This window comes from Vigna angularis, chromosome 3 (genome assembly GCF_016808095.1).
Source record: "Vigna angularis cultivar LongXiaoDou No.4 chromosome 3, ASM1680809v1, whole genome shotgun sequence".
In the NCBI taxonomy this organism is placed as follows: domain Eukaryota; kingdom Viridiplantae; phylum Streptophyta; class Magnoliopsida; order Fabales; family Fabaceae; genus Vigna; species Vigna angularis.
Window position 1 is genome coordinate 34,248,518 of NC_068972.1, and position 12,648 is coordinate 34,261,165.

General features: G+C 34.1%; 1 long non-coding RNA gene across 1 annotated transcript; it reads left to right on the plus strand.

Moving 5' to 3' along the window:
- The first annotated feature begins 1,882 nt into the window (after positions 1 to 1,882).
- LOC108324491 (uncharacterized) lies at positions 1,883 to 4,311 on the plus strand. Its single transcript, XR_008247822.1, has 3 exons — positions 1,883 to 2,692; positions 3,140 to 3,199; positions 4,096 to 4,311. It is a non-coding gene; the product is annotated as an uncharacterized LOC108324491 (long non-coding RNA).
- The last annotated feature ends 8,337 nt before the right edge of the window (positions 4,312 to 12,648 follow it).

Sequence of the window (12,648 nt, forward strand, 5' to 3'; positions counted from 1 at the left end):
AGAAACCGAAGCATACAAGGTTATATACCTCGGTCCCCATTCAATCCGAGGTCCAAAAGCCATATTACTTCGGTTAACACAAAACCGGTGCCTATAACGTAACTACTGCCTTGGTTTGCTACGAAACCGGTGCCTAAACCCCTCCCTATTGCTTCGTTTGGAATGAGACCGAAGCCTATACACCTCTGCTGGTCACTGAAAAGTCTGAACCCCTCCCTATTGACGCGGTTAAAGTAGAACCGAGGCCTATTACCCGGTCAAATCAGTCACACCGCATGACCCGCTTTTTCATTTTTTCCTCTACTTTCCTCTGACACTCTCATCTCACTCCCATCTCCCCTCTCGTTCTTTCCTCATCTCACTCTCATCTCACTCTCATCTCACTTTCATCGAAACAGAGAGGGCGCAATCTCTCTTCTCCTCTCCCACTTGACAGCCACGGTGCAAGGACAAGACGCGATGGTGGTCGGCGTTGAAAGCGGAGGGAAAGCGCGATGGTGGCCGGTGTCGAAAGCGGAGGGGGGGCGCGATGGTGGCCGGCGTCGAAAGCGGAGGGGAGGCGCGAAGAGGTGCCGGCGAGGTGTCCTGCAGCGGTGGCGTTGACGAGCAACGAAGAGGTGCCGGCGAGGCGTCCTGCAGCGGCGACGAGTAGTCCCTTGAGGCCGCGGCAGCCCAATCTCCTTTGAGGACGCGGGTTGAGCGAGAGCGGTGAGCCATTCGTCGTCGCCGCGGCGGTTGAGCGAGAGCGAGAGCAAGGGGTTGGACCAGAACGGGCGGTTGGTAATCTGCGTCGAGGAAGGAGGGCGAATTCGCTAGAGGCGCGAGCTGGGAGGCTTGGGCTGTTGAATGGGAGGAGGCGTTGAGATGCGGTCGTGCGCAGGTTCTGCTGGGCATGCGACTGTTGTGGGTTTGGGTTATGAGGTTGGGCTTTTGGCTAGGGTGGGGGCTGGGGCTGTGACGGTGGCGGTGGCTGAGGGTGAGGATGATCAAAGGTGGGTTTTTTAATGATGGGTTGGGAGATCTTTTGGTAGGAAGGACGCGTTGGAGGAGCAAACGAAGGGGAAAAATCGTCACCACTACACTACAAGAAAATTGCGTTTTATATACGGATTATTACATACGGATTTTAATCCATATATATTAAACATTTTACATACAGATATTATATACGGATTTTTAATTAATTAATAATTAAAAAAACTTTAGAAAAAGCCCCGATCTTCTTCTAACTTTGAAAAAAAAAACCTAATTACAACTCTCCAAAATGAGTCCCTCACTCACTCACTCCCTGACCCTTCCTTCTTCCTTCATTTCGGATAAAGAAAAACCCACAAATCCTTTCTTCTTCCTTTTTCTCAGTAGAAGAAACACTCAGATGGTTTTGTTTCCCCATCTCACACCCTTACTTCTTTCTTCTTCCTTCCCTCCTTGTAGCCACACGTTCTTCCTTTGCCATGTCTTCATTCAGACCGCATCATCAGCCACATTCATTTTCTTCTCGAGAGCTCACCATCAACGATAAGCTTTCTTTCTCTTCACAGATTCATTATCTTATTTCATATTTCTTTCCTGCCTCAGCCTATTTAACAATAAAATTTCTCTTCCACCGATTATCTTCATCTCCTTCTAGGGTTTCGTCATCCTTTCACCATTTTCTTGAAGTTTCACCGATTAAATCCTCTTTTACTCCGTTTAAAAGTTTTTCCTTCGATTGAAAATTCTTTTCCACCGTTCAATCTCGTTTTGAACCGATTAATCGGTTCATTTTAAGTTTCCTCCCTTTCTTGGGTTCCTTCAGTCCAGATTAGGGTTCCTACTCTATTTAGGGTTTCTATGAGTCTTATCTCTGATTCAGTTTGTTCTCCTTCAAATTCTCTCTTCTATTTTTGCCTAGGGTTGGTGCGAAGGTTATCGCCCTTAGGTCTTGGTAGAATCTTTCTCGATCTCTAATTCCTCGTTATTTCGCTGCGTTTCATTCTCGGAGAAGCTTCAAGGTCCTTTAAATCAGCTCGCGTCGCGCGTTCAGTCCTCTTCCTTGGAGCCTCTTTCATCAGGTGGTATTCAGAGCTCTGATTCTTCCACACAATTCAAAAGCTAAGTATCTCTCTCCTTTGTGTCGTGTTTTCATTTGATTCATTATTGTGTTGACATTGTTTCGCATCTCTGTTTTGATGTTTTTCTCTGATTCATGTAAGGTTGAATTTGTATTGGCTTGTTTTGTCTTAATTCTGAGTATTATATGTTAATTTTGCTCATAAACTGTTTGTTTAAATGTCTAAGAGAGCTAATATGAGATTGTTCATTCTTGATAACTTATTACTCTTCATATTAAAATGCGCTCTCTGTATCCTCACGCCAAAGGCATATTGTTAGGGCTCAAAGAGAAAGGCATCGACGTTGCAATCGCTTCTCGCTCATCAACTACTGACATAGCAACAATTTTCCTCAACAAATTGGGCTTCTCCTCACTCTTTGTCACACAAGTCAATTCTTGTGCTTATCTTGCTTTTCCAATTCAAATTTAAAGCAACATGCATTAGGTTTTTATTTCTCTTGTGAACTTTGGTTTGTTCAGAAAATATATTCTAGCTAGACACATAAAACAGATCATTTTCAGCGGATTCATTCGAGCACAACTGTCCCCTTCAACTCCATGCTCTTTTTCGATGATGAGAATAGGAACATCCAATCGGTAATAATATAAACTCTCAAGTTTTCTTTTAAATTCATTTCGTTGTCATCATCATCGGATATTATTGCCTTAGGTCTCTAAAATGGGAGTAACTAGCATTTTGGTAGGAGATGGGGTAAATCTTGGGTCGTTAACTCGAAACTGGAACGCTTCACAGAAGAACAAGAAAAAATGGCTTTCCAAGTACTCTAACAAGCTAGATACTTCCAACCCCGCTGCATGATTTTTGACATCCCATTAAGTTTTCTCTCTCAGAACCACACAATATTTTGTACCAATCGTTGCCCTTCAAATAAAATGAAGAAAACAGGGATTTGAGTTATTAAATTCATATATGAAGGAAAAGTATTGTATTACTATAATATTGATTAAGACTTTGATATAATTTTCTTTATATTCAAAAGTAATATTGAGTTTTCTTGTTATTTCTTCTGGTCCATATTGCAGGATTGTGTTGCTACAAGATGGTACAGAGCCCCAAAGCTGTATGGCTCCTTCTTTTCTGAGGTATATAATTTGGCCAAAATTTATGTAATATAGATCATTTATAGAGGCATATATGCTTATTTTTAGTTGCAAGGCAGTATTGTGATATTATTGTTGAGACTTGTTTGAGTTAATAACAATTTTGTAGACATCATTATTGCATGCTATTGTATCATAATCTTAACTGGATTTGTTTGATTTTTATTCAAGGGTTGTTCCCCTTTAAATTTGCATCTGAGGGAGAAAATGTAATTTCATTTTGTGGTTGCAGAGTAATGTAGAACTATGAAGTTAAGTATGCAATATAAATGTTAATAAATTGATGGGAAATTTGGTTATATTTTTTAAGAAAACATTTTTAGAAATATCTGAGAGTTACTTTCATTTTGTTAGAATATGCTATCTTAGTTTTAAAGTTGATTGCACGTTACCTGACTGGATGGTTTGGTTACTTGTGGTTTTGGAAGGAGTTTGAATAATAGTAAGTTTATTAATGATTACTAGGTGAGTATAGTAAGCTAAATAAAATATATGCACATTTTGACGAAAACTGAAAAAAACTAAAGAATGAAAAATTCACTTTTTGACGAAAATACTATGCTACAAAAAGTGAATTTTAGATTACAAAATAAGGTTGAATATATAAAGGTTAAGTCAAACAAGTTTAAGTTTCATATTTCAATGATATTCTTATTGATGTTATAAAGTAATTGTTCTTTATTCTTATGACATGTAATCTTACATTACAAGAGTTATTATACAATATCTTAGTTAGTTTTTCTAGATTTCTATCACATCATTCTTAATTAATATATTTGTGCAATTTTATTTCAATAAACGATTTTAATATATCTGTATAGCTATTATTAATGTTGTAAGTTGTTGTCTTAATTAATTCTTATGTTCTTTTGTAATAGCTGCAGTTGAAGCACTCTGAAGATGGTAGAGAAAGTGGAAGAGTTTAACATGAAGTGAGTGATAGAGGAATTTGAGAGGGTGACAAAGGATGCTAAGAGGTTCAGGACTGCAAAAGGAATAGAAAATTAGGATAATTTATTTTTTTTATAAAACTTTAAAGTTACATACGGATTTTTCCGTATGTGATTAATTTTTAATTACATATGACTTTTACATACGGATTTTCCGTATATAATTATATACGGATTTTATATACGGATTTTTCCGTATATAATTATATACAGAAAAATCCGTATATAAATTATATACGGATATATTTGTATATAACTTATTTACGATAGTTTTATATATGGATTTTTTTCCGTATATAAGTCGTATGTAACCAAGTGTTATATACGGATTTTGGACCTTATATACGGATTTTGACTATATGTAATTCAATTTTTTCTTGTAGTGCTATGATCGTCACCACCACCAGGAGCAAACGTAGGGGAAGGACGCGATGGAGGTGCGTTTTGCGAGTAGGAGAAGTGTTGGCCGCCATGGATCACCACCACCAGGATCGTCACCACCACCAGGATCATCACCACCAGATCCTCATCCCCATTTTTATTACTTTCTGCATTGGGGTTCTATGAAATTGGGTTTCTGAAATTGGGAAATCTTGGGTAATTTCGGGTTGGAATTTTCTGGTTGCATAAATGTTTCAGGTTCCAAGTTTCCAATATCTCGGGTTGAGATTTTCTGGTTGCATATTGGGTAATCTTGAAGGTTTGCACATGGCTTCCACTACACCACATAACCAACCGCAATGGATTTTGGATCTGAAGAGCACTATGAATCGAGTCCTAAATCTGAAAAAAAATAAAAACACGTTACTGCCTCGGTTATCTAAGAACCGAGGCATAATCCTGTCTTGTTTTATCTCGGTTCATGACCCGAGGCATAAAGCCTGTCTTGTTTTGCCTCGCTTGTATATGCCTCGGTTGTAGAACCGATGCCTATAAACAAAATTAACTGGTGTCTATTTTTCTTACTGTACTAGTGAATATTCAAAAATGGGATCATGTGAATTCTTTCAAGCGAGGAGCAAAACGAAAAAAAAAATAAAAATAAAAAGAAATTAAAATAATGTATTTGAATGAAATATTTTGTTTAAAAAGTGATATAATCCTGTTTAGATAAAATACATTTTTTTTAATTTTAATTATCAAGAGGTATAATCAAAGTAAATCAAAAATATATATAGAATAAAACAAAAACAAAGAACGTCACCATCTAACATATTAATAAAATAAGTGAATATTTTTCATAAATATATTAATCTTTGATAAAAATCAGAATTATAAAAGGATCAAGATAATTTTTTTTCAAATAATGCAAATACATTTCAAAGCCAAGACACATAAAAATGTTTATATCAGATTTTGGTATCTTTATATATAAGCACATAAATTTAAGGAAACCTAGAAACTCTAAAATAAAGTTCAAAGCCCAAGACGCATAAAAATAATAGAAAACGATACACATAATTTCATCTAATAAGGCCCCCTCACCCCACACCTAGCGAATTTAACCTTCTATAAAATTAAAATAAAATTACAATGTATTTAATTTTTTAAATTACATTTTCATGTTCTTTAAGTTTTCTCTTTCATGAAACATTATAAGTTTCAAAAAGACATGTTTTGATCTTTAATCTTGTCATAAATTCTTTGAATTGCAAATATTTTTTCTCAAGTTCTTCTTATATACGTTTAGGAGATAGTCTTTTATCATACACTCCTTATTGAAAAGAATTTGTCCTCAAATTCGTATCACTTGAAGATTCTTTATCATTTTCCCTAGTTCGAAGAGAATTTGACCTGATTCTAGAAGATCCTATTCACAAACACAAACATAAATTAAAGACACAAATCTAAAATAACCAAATATAGAAATACTACTAAAATCATATTTGGATTCTAGAAGAGATCAAGATCTTATTATTAAAGGTTTGGAGGTTTGCCTATAGGGTTAAATATCTGCATGTAATATTCATAAAACAATTTTAAATTAAAGATGCAATGCTCAAAGAAAATCAAAAAAATATTTCTAAAGTAAATAATGAAACTGTAAGTATGACACTACAAAAAAGAAGGGCATTACCGAAGGCCAGAAGCCCTCGGAAACAGCCCAAAACCGTCGGTAAAAGGTAATTACCGAAGGCTTATCGATGGCGAAAAAGCCGTCGGTAAATCCCTTGTCGCTAACATTTATCGAGGGCCAAAAGCCTTCAGTAATTACCGAAGGGCTAAAGCCTTCGGTAATTTCCGAAGGGCAAAAGCCTTCGGTAATTTCCACCGAAGTACACTTTTTAAGATAACATTAGAGTATCATTAACTAATTCACTGTCAAATATATGACAGATTACATAACATAATCATTGCCTGGTCATTATGTAACATACTTTACACTCCATACTAATTAAAAAAAGCAGAAACCCCTTAAAAGTTATAACATTCGGAAACTTGGAAGTTCGACCCTCGAAATACATTCGTTTCCTTGGATTGTTTTGGTTTCTTTGCAACATTTGTTTCACAATCAACCACATAAGTTGCATTTTTACCAAAACTTAATCACTTTATTCCAAGAGGGTAGCACCATAATTGCAGCAAGTATGCAATTTATGGCGGTAGAGTCAGAGCAAAAATCAATATCAAATTCGTGACACCAATAAAGATGGACTATCAATATCAGAACGACTGAAAACGGTTAAAACCTGATTGAACCTCCTTTATCTCGCTTGCTCCATTTAATGATTATGACCATCCAGTTGGTCAACATTTTTGTTTGTGACAATCTCATATTTGAACAGTTGAAGTAATGAAGTCCTGAAGTTAAAGTAATGAAGTGAATTCAGCCCCGCAACTATCTCTTCTTCCCACTGGCGTCCAAATTGAACTCTTGGAGATTGAGTAAGAGATCATCCGAATTCAAGAAAACCTTGTTGGCAGAATTTGAAATCGTTTGAGCAATTTCCCTTGCAGCTTCAATTTTCCTTAAGGTGATAAATGCAGGATTGTTGGCTATAGCTTGACCAATCAACTGGGCACTCTTGGCTTCACCCTGTTTGTCAAAAAGAAGGGAACGTTATACCACAAACAATAGAGTTGTAAATACAGCTGTCTGTATTCATTTGTAGAAAAACGTTGTACAACATCATATTAAAAGGAATTACTTGTAAGAGGGAGGTTTAATGTCCTTCATGCATGACCAGTTTCAACAGATAGGGCAATTTAAGATAATTTTATAAAGAACAGGAATCTGGAGGAACGGAATGGTAGAAGGCAGTAGAAAACAAATCATATTTTGAGCAAATAATAAATGATAATTTTAGCAAATAGTGTTTTGAAGCCAATGATAAATCACTTTCACACTTCATATGATAACTTAATTATAATTCTGTAGGATTTTAGTTCAAGCATTCAACTAAAAGGACTCCAAACTTTCAATAGTTAGACATCATTGCATTCCATGAGTTGTGCCTTCCCTGTATTTTACTGTGAAATGGAAGTACTATTATGGCTTAATGTTTGTGCACCCAAGAACATTGAATTTCACTTACAAAAAACATACTAAGCTTTGAGCTGCAGCAAGAATGAACTCAGTTCCACACGGAAGGTTTGCCTTGGATGACAAGCCGAGACACATCCTCTGTGACGGGCTTGGTCCAGCCCAAACAAGCAGAACTGGGCCTCGAACCACTTCCAGAACCACCGGGGCCAGCAGGCCCACCTCCTGATCCCAACGAATCGAAGCGCTCATGCTCCTTCCGCAGAGAAGGAAGGTTCAAGGGGGGCGGAACGGAAAGCTTAGGTCCATCCTTGTGTGAACTATGTGGCCGTGACAGAACCACCGCGACTCCTGGGTGCTGCGATCTGACGGATCCAAGGGCGGTGGAATGTTGGCCATAGGACTTGTTCAGATTCACTGAGACGTATTTGGTGCCAGAATTGACCGCCATCGCGAACCAAGTATGAATCGCCAAAGCATGAAAACCTTGCCCCGGATTGTTTTGACCAAATTTGTTGATGATCAAATTCGAACCCTAACCCTAATCAAGTTATTATATAGCAAAAAAAAATTACCCAAATGATAGGAGAGGAGAGGAGAGGAAGATGACGTTTTGGAGGAGCAAAGAGGAAGGGTTTCTGAGCAAGGGTTTTGGACGACCAAACTTGGGCTACTGGAAAATGAATTGCAGAGAGGGAATAGCTTATTTTGGCCAAAATACTTCGAAGACATTACCGAGGGCCCATAATCCTTCGGTATTTTATTTCACCACTGTATTATCGAGGGCTCATAGGCCGTCGGTAAAATGCCGCCGGAAAAACCCACATTTCTTGTAGTGTGACTTTGATTATCCGTAAGTTGTTTAGAAATGGTCAAACAACATCATGTGCACATAGTACTAATCGTGTTTCCATACTAAAAGAATAGCTTTGAATATATAAATGAATTGACAAACAAGCTAACAGATTAACAAACACAGGTTTTTTGAGTTCTAAGCTTGTGTCTTCCTTTTCCGACACCATATCTTCCTTCAATTGTTGATTCCATGATTTCTTGATAAACAAATTTTTCCTAACAAGACAAAAAGAGGTTAGTTAGGATTTTCTTTTAATGCAAAAGATGATGCTCTCTTCTTTTTCTCTCTTTTCTTTTTCTTCTTTTCTCTCTTTTTTTCTTTCTCTTCCTCTCTTTCTCTATTTTCTTTCTCCTCTCTTTCTCTATTTTTTTCTCCTCTCTCCTCTATTTTTTTCTCTTCTTTTTCTATCTCTTCTCCCTTTCTCTTTTCTTTCTTTTCTTTTCCTCTATTTTTTCTTTCTTCCATTTCTATAAGTGCTTCTTACTCTTGTGCTATTTTAAGCTTCCTCTTTTCTCTTCTTTTTAATGCGTCTAATTTTTGCAAAGTCCTTTCTTCTTCCATTTTTTCAAATATAGAATGTAGTTCTTGAGGTCTTAATTAGTCATGGAACTTGCATTCCAATTAGGACATTGACGAGTTTCATGTCGATGACCTTCGCATTTGGAACATCTTATAGCACTTGATTTAACTCTTTTAAAAACATTTTTATCATGCTTTTGCTTCCTTTTAAACTTCAAGGCATTGACATTCTCTACCGTTGGCCCCACGAACACTAACTTCCAAAAGGATGTCTCTACTAGAACATGTTGCATTGTTCAATATTGATAAATCTTGCAAATGATTAGGAAAACAAAATAACATAATATATTTAGATCTTTACTACTTGTCTAAAGTGTTTCATTCAAATTTCACTTGTATATCTCACTTATAAACTTTTTCGTAAATGTACTCTCTTGCTTTTTACAACTTAATTTTCCTTTAGTAGTTGGCAGAAAGCTCTCATATCTTAAGCAAAGAGTTAACAAACAATGTGAGAAATATTGCGAGATATAAATCTTGACTCAAAAGGTTAAAAGAAAATACAAAAATTTAAACAAAACTTCAAGAAATTTTAAAACATATAAAATAATCAAAATAGAAACTAATATGACTACCAAAAATAATTAAATGAAACAACATAGAGACTAAAAAAAGAATAAATATAATTCAATAAATTATCAATCATAAGCAATAATACAACATAATAATTGTGTTGAATTCTACAACTCTTTTTTCTACTCTTGGATCCTTATTTTCTCTGTTTTTTTTTAATTTTATAGTTCAACACACAAACAAAGAAAACTAAACACATTGTCTCTTAAACACCAAAACTCATGCAAGATGAAGGTAGTTAATTGGGACTAATATTAACATATAAGACAAAAACAAATAATTTCCACAAATCAAATGTAGAAATGCACAATTTAAATGACAAACACAAAAAATTGAAAACACAACGAAATTGAATAAAATATTATAGGTTTTACTCCTCGTAAAATTTTAAGAACAATTAACCAAACATTTAAGAATTTTAAGTTTTTTTAAATATGACAGAAAAATAAGATAAAAGATTCAAACCAGAACCTTACTTTAAGTATCAAATGTTACGTGTAGGAAACAGAACGATCACTTCTGAATTTGAATCCTCAAGAAGAACAACAAAAATAAATAAGAGAACTATGCAAAATAAGATAAAGATGGGAGATGTCATAATCTAACATATTAACAAGTTAAGTAAATATACGTCACAAAAATATTAATCTTTAATAAGAATTCGTTTTCTAATCCAAGAATCAAGAGAATCCTTTCTCAAAAAATACAAATGCATATAATATGATAAAAAAGTGTTTACATCAACTTTGATACATTTATATATAAACATATAAGTTTAAGAAAATCTGCATACCCTAAAATAAAGCCTAAAGCCTAAAACATATAAATATAATAGAAAACAAAAATTACAAATGCAGACTTTCACTTAATGTCCACTCGCTCAACAAACACAAACTGCCTCATCCGACCAAGTTAACATTATGTAAAATTAAAATTAAATTATAATTTACTTAATTTTCTAAATTATTGTTCAATTGTGCTCATGATCTTTATATTCTTTTAAGTTTTCTCTTTCATATAACATTATAAGATTTAAAGAAAAATGTTTTTATCTATAAATCTTTTGAATTACAAATGCTCTTAAGTAGAATATGTAAAAAACTAAAAAATAACTAAAACTAGTAATGCTCATACTCAATTATTTATTACCAAAAGTCAGTTTACAAATAGAAGCTTATGTTAACCGAATTGCATTTTATAAGAAGTGTGGTCTCTATGTAACTTTTTCTAAATCTTTTTCCTATTTTGTCTTTATATCTTTGATTTCACCATCAATCCTTCATATATTAGGAGATTGGAATACACGACTTTTGTCAGCAAACATTGCTAGAATTTTTTATATTTGGTGAAAATATTTCTACAAATTTCTTTTAGAAATTTCCAAAAAGAGTGTTTCTTGCAATCTTTCCTACAAATTTTGATTGGTAGGTAATTCTTTTGAGAGTAATTAGTTACCATAGAATTTAAACATTTCGCAGGAAATTTATTCCAAAATTTTCAATAACAAATTCTCCATAAATTTTGATGGAAAAAAAAATCATAACAATTTTTCTTGCGAAAAAGTCAATTTAAAAATCAACAGGTATTCTTTCCTAAAAATTTAAATTTCACAAGTAATTTTATTACATATTTTAAGTTCGCAAGTAATTTCTTGCCACATAATTCCCAACTAATTTTTTTTTTGCAAAATTAAATTTGTACGTATATTTTTTCTATTAATATTTTTGCAAGTAATTCCACAAGAATTATTTTATAATAATTTTTTTAAAATATATGATTACGTTCTAGTTATTTTAGTCTTTATATATTTTTTAATGTAATTTTGTCCAATTTTAAATTGTAAATATGTTGATATATTTATTTTACGTTGTAACTAAATAAACTAATTTTTAGTGACGATGATACATAAAAATAAGGTTAAATTGAACTATACTGAAAAATAAATAAAGCATAAAAATTTTAAACTATAAAAAAAATTATTATCAGGTGCCAATATGAGATAAATGTGAGAAAATTTGGTTCAACAACAGTTGACATGAGTTCTAAGCATAATATTTTTTTTAATATACAGTGAATAGATGGAAACCAAAGTAATACAAAATGGAAGATACATGCAATGCTCACAAACAACTTGAATGTTATTTTTTAACTCAGAAAGAATGCATGTACAATTTCAAGTTTCAAGAATGGATTCTTAGAAGCATTTACATTCCACATCTCTCATTTGCTTCAATCTCTCTCTCAGATGTAGTAGTTTGCCCCAGACTTGTTTACGTAACTCATCTGATAATCTTATTTCAAATCCTTATGTTTTTTCTAAGATGTAGACGTAAAGATTTTTCAACACAGTGTACATACACTGCGACCCTAAGTATTTCAAAAACATCCACCTAATACCATTTCTTCTGAAGGCTTGATTCAAGAAAGAAATGGTAGTCAAGAGAAAGATTTCTAAAGAGGGTGCCTACTGCTCCCTCAAGATATAGAAAACAACACTGTAAAAAAGACAGTGTGATTATACTAGAACTTATTGTCTTCAAACTAAATCACTAATTTAAAATCAAAACCTGACAATGAGTCGACACATCATAAGAAGTTTTCAGGGTTGCATGTCGTGAAAGAGGTAGGAAACGTGGAAGCCTTACTGTCAAAGCTAACCCAAAAGAAGGTGAAATGGTTGCGAACAGAAATGAGAACGACATGATAACGAGAAAGGGAGGAAGAGAGTGCGATTGAGTGAACTGAAGTACCCCAAGGTCGACCGAAAAAGAAGACTGAGTTGAACCACAGTGAGATCGATCGCAGAAGATTGGGATTAAGTGAGCATTTTCTTAAAAATAATTTTTTTAGAGTAATTTTATACCAAAAAAATCTGTATGTATTAATTGCGGAATTAATAAAAGATTTAAAAAATAATTCTGATGTATTATTTAAAAGAGTAGAGTACCATATATATACATTTAAGGATCCTATAATCCTTCATCTATTA